This window comes from Hemiscyllium ocellatum, chromosome 32, assembly GCF_020745735.1.
Source record: "Hemiscyllium ocellatum isolate sHemOce1 chromosome 32, sHemOce1.pat.X.cur, whole genome shotgun sequence".
NCBI lineage: Eukaryota > Metazoa > Chordata > Chondrichthyes > Orectolobiformes > Hemiscylliidae > Hemiscyllium > Hemiscyllium ocellatum.
Window position 1 is genome coordinate 28,022,061 of NC_083432.1, and position 4,893 is coordinate 28,026,953.

Below are 4,893 nucleotides of genomic sequence, written 5' to 3' on the forward strand. Positions count from 1 at the left end.
TGCTGTGCTAGACACTCCCTGATGGTCACTAACTGTGCCAGAAAGTATGCCAAGTTCTAAGGCACTGGAAAGACAGAACTGTGGACACAAATGGACTTATTCAATGTTTTCTCAAGGTTGTGCATGACCTCCCCACATCTCTACGAGCTGTTCCCCTAACAGTATTTGCTTCTTTATGAAGTATCTTACAACTGTTTCCAGAATTGGGTCTAAACGTGGACCTGGTTTCAAAATACCCTCTGATTACCAGGGCCCTCAGGTATGGGGATATCTTAGTGGTACCTTCACCAAATTGTGACCTCAAGTTTATCTGTGAAATCATAACCACTGAACTGAATGCCTCTACATCGGTGGAGAGTGCAGGATAATGATGTGATGGTGTAATTCCTCCTGTTTGTTTTATCCTCGGAGGCAAAGGTTGGGCTTGCTGCAGATTGCTTATTTCCATTTATCATGATTAAGTAGCTGCATAACAAAAATTAACTAACGGTTATGGACATTCTCTTTCCACATCATCGTACCATGCCTGAATCCTTATGCCCAGTTTTGAAAAACAGGCTGTAAATATCGTCATTGATATTCTAGCCTTAATATCAGCAATGGATTGGCCACCAACCTCCTTGTCAGTTCCACAGTCTCTTCTTCCATAGCGATCAGGATTCTAATTTCTAGGACCAACCCTATCTTTGCCTGACCCCTAATGTTATTTAGTCCTGTGGGCAGGAGGAACTAAAAGTCATGTTAATAAGCTCGAACCCCTTAATGACTATGCATGCCTATGAGATCTACGATTACCTGCACAGTAAATGTCCAATTGATAAACACTTCTACAACTTTCACAGCATAAACTGGATCCTGCACACAAATCGACATGCTCCATCTGGTACTAAGGGTCGAAGATCCAATGTCCTGCATGGCATTTCTATCCATTCTTATGTTTACATCGTTTGATGCTCGAATCACTGCCAATTTTATAGTGATTACACTTTGTCACTTGCTACTGCAACATGCAGAAGATCTATTATCTCTGTTCTATCTTATTCCTGATGTATTTGAATCCATTTGGGCAGAGTTAGTAAATCACCATGACCCCATCCAGACCATTCTACTTCACTTTAAATGAAGAGACCATTAAAAACAAAGCCATCTTAAAAAATCCTACCTTCATGAAAAAGATCACCTGTACTTGCCCCATTTTTCAGAAAATTTATTCCATTCAGTGATATTGTCTACAGAATGATGATGAACTCTCTTGCTTGCAGAAAACTGACATGAAAACCATTCTCCCTGAGCTAACGTACCATTTAAGTGAAGTGCTGCATCACATCATGTAGAATTTGAAACTAAATACCATATTACTAGCACGAGGTCATGAAGTAATAAAGCAGTGCTGTATTTAGTTTACTAATTGCAATTTGATGTTTCAAAAGATTGCGGAAAAATAAACAATTTTATTTATATGCTAGCCCTTATAGCTTTTATTTTAAACTTTCATTGAGAACAAAAATAGAATCAAAGGAATTAGTATTCCAAAAATACTAATAGAAGGGGGGGGGGGGAAGCAAGAGAAGGTAGGTGGGGGGGGCAAGAGAAGAGGGGTGGGGGGGCAAGAGAAGAGGGGGTGGGGGGGCAAGAGAAGGGGGGTAGGGGGCAAGAGAAGGGGGTGGGGGAAAGAGAAGGGGGTGGGGGGAAAGAGAAGGGGGTGGGGAGGAAAGAAGGTGGGTGGTGGGAAAAGAGAAGGGAGGTGGGGGGGAAGAGAATGGGGTGGGGAGGAAAGAGAGTGGGGGGAGGAAAGAGAGTGGATGGGAGGAAAGAGAGTGGATGGGAGGAAAGAGAGTGGATGGGAGGAAAGAGAGGGGGAGTGGGGGGGAAGAGAAGGGAGTGGGGGGGAAGAGAAGGGGGGAAGAGCAGGGGGTGGGGGGGAAGAGAAGGGGGGTGGGGGGGAAGAGAAGGGGGGTGGGGGGGAAGAGAAGGGGGGTGGGGGGGAAGAGAAGGGGGGTGGGGGGGGAAGAGAATGGGGTGGGGAGGAAAGAGAGTGGGGGGAGGAAAGAGAGTGGATGGGAGGAAAGAGAGTGGATGGGAGGAAAGAGAGGGGGAGTGGGGGGGAAGAGAGGGGGAGTGGGGGGGAAGAGAGGGGGAGTGGGGGGGAAGAGAAGGGAGTGGGGGGGGGAGAGAAGGGGGGAAGAGAAGGGGGGAAGAGAAGGGGGGGGAAGAGAAGGGGGGGAAGAGAAGGGGGGGAAGAGAAGGGGGGGGAAGAGAGGGGGGGGAAGAGAAGGGGGGGAAGAGAAGGGGGGTGGGGGGGAAGAGAAGGGGGGTGGGGGGGAAGAGAATGGGGTGGGGAGGAAAGAGAGTGGATGGGAGGAAAGAGAGTGGATGGGAGGAAAGAGAGGGGGAGTGGGGGGGAAGAGAGGGGGAGTGGGGGGAAGAGAAGGGGGGTGGGGGGAAGAGAAGGGGGGTGGGGGGAAGAGAAGGGGGGTGGGGGGAAGAGAAGGGGGGTGGGGGGAAGAGAAGGGGGGTGGGGGGAAGAGAAGGGGGTGGGGGGGAAGAGAAGGGGGTGGGGGGGAAGAGAAGGGGTGGGGAGGAAAGAGAGTGGGGGGAGGAAAGAGAGTGGATGGGAGGAAAGAGAGGGGGAGTGGGGGGGAAGAGAAGGGAGTGGGGTGAAGAGAAGGGGGGTGGGGGGAAGAGAAGGGGGGGGAAGAGAAGGGGGGGGAAGAGAAGGGGGGGGAAGAGAAGGGGGGGGAAGAGAAGGGGGGTGGGGGGGAAGAGAAGGGGGGTGGGGGGAAGAGAAGGGGGGTGGGGGGAAGAGAAGGGGGGTGGGGGGAAGAGAAGGGGGGTGGGGGGAAGAGAAGGGGGGTGGGGGGAAGAGAAGGGGGGTGGGGGGAAGAGAAGGGGGGTGGGGGGAAGAGAAGGGGGGTGGGGGGGAAGAGAAGGGGGTGGGGGGGAAGAGAAGGGGGTGGGGGGGAAGAGAAGGGGGTGGGGGGGGAAGAGAAGGGGGTGGGGGGGAAGAGAAGGGGGTGGGGGGGGAAGAGAAGGGGGTGGGGGGAAGAGAAGGGGGTGGAGGGGAAGAGAAGGGGGTGGGGGGGAAGAGAAGGGGGTGGGGGGGAAGAGAAGGGGGGTGGGGGGGAAGAGAAGGGGTGGGGAGGGAAGAGAAGGGGGGTGGGGGGGAAGAGAAGGGGTGGGGAGGAAAGAGAGGGGGGTGGGGGGGGAAGAGAAGGGGTGGGGGGGGAAGAGAGGGGGGTGGGGAAAGAGAGGGGGGGTGGGGGAAGAGAAGGTGGGGGGAAGAGAAGGTGGGGGGAAGAGAAGGGGGGTGGGGGGGAAGAGAAGGGGGGTGGGGGGGAAGAGAAGGGGGGTGGGGGGGAAGAGAAGGGGTGGGGAGGGAAGAGAAGGGGGGTGGGGAGGGAAGAGAAGGGGGGTGGGGAGGGAAGAGAAGGGGGGTGGGGGGGGAAGAGAAGGGGTGGGGGGGGAAGAGAAGGGGTGGGGGGGGGAAGAGAAGGGGTGGGGAGGAAAGAGAGGGGGGTGGGGGAAGAGAAGGTGGGGGAAGAGAAGGTGGGGGAAGAGAAGGTGGGGGGAAGAGAAGGGGGGAAGAGAAGGGGGGTGGGGGAAGAGAAGGGGGGTGGGGGGGAAGAGAAGGGGGGTGGGGGGGAAGAGAAGGGGGGTGGGGGGGAAGAGAAGGGGGGTGGGGGGGAAGAGAAGGGGGGTGGGGGGGAAGAGAGGGGGGTGAAGAAAAGGGGGGTGGGGTGAAGAAAAGGGGGGTGGGGGAAGAGAGGGGGGTTGAGGGGGAAGAGAGGGGGGTTGGGGGGGAAGAGAGGGGGGTTGGGGGGGAAGAGAGGGGGGTTGGGGGGGAAGAGAAGGGGGGTTGGGGGGGAAGAGAAGGGGGGTTGGGGGGGAAGAGAAGGGGGGGTGGGGGGCAGGAAGAGAAGGGGGGTGGGGGGCAGGAAGAGAAGGGGGTGGCGGGAAGAGAAGGGGGGTGGGGGGAAGAGAAGGGGGGTGGGGGAAGAGAAGGAGGGGTGGGGGAAGAGAAGGAGGGGTGGGGGAAAGAGAGGGGGAGAGAAGGGGAGTGGGGGGGGAGAGAAGGGGAGTGGGGGGGTGAGAGAAGGGGAGTGGGGGGGGTGAGAGAGGGGGGGTGGGGGGGGGGTGAGAGAGGGGGGGTGGGGGGGGTGGGGGGGGTGAGAGAGGGGGGGTGGGGGGGGTGGGGGGGGTGAGAGAGGGGGGGGGGGGGGGGGAAAGAGAGGTGGGGGGAAGGGATTGGGGCTGGAAGAAGAGAAGTAGTTAGAGCAAAAGGAGGAGGAGTTGGGAGATTAAGAGTGATGGGGAGAAGCGAAGCAGATAGAAAGTGGGGGCAGGATGAGATGGAGTGAAGGGACTGCAACCCAAGGAGAACAACAAACTTCGAGCTCGGGAGAGACGTCGATAGCGTGGCGTGATGACATCACTCAGACGCGGAGCAGGCTGCTGATTGGTGGAGCGGCTGTCTGTTATTCAGATTGTGGCTCGAGCACTGGGCTTTGTGTGAGAGAGCGCGAGAGCTGCGGGTATAACGGACAGTGAGAGAGACCGGCCCCGGGTGTAGGGGGACAGAGAGAGAGACCGGCCCCGGGTGTAGGGGGACAGAGAGAGAGACCGGCCCCGGGTGTAGGGGGACAGTGAGAGAGAGAGAGAGACCGGCCCCGGGTGTAGGGGGACAGTGAGAGAGAGACCGGCCCCGGGTGTAGGGGGACAGAGAGAGAGACCGGCCCCGGGTGTAGGGGGACAGAGAGAGAGACCGGCCCCGGGTGTAGGGGGACAGAGAGAGAGACCGGCCCCGGGTGTAGGGGGACAGTGTCCGAGGGGACTCTGGGTGGAGGGGGGACAGTGACACCGCGGGGGGGGAGGGGGGACAGTGAGGGCGGAGTG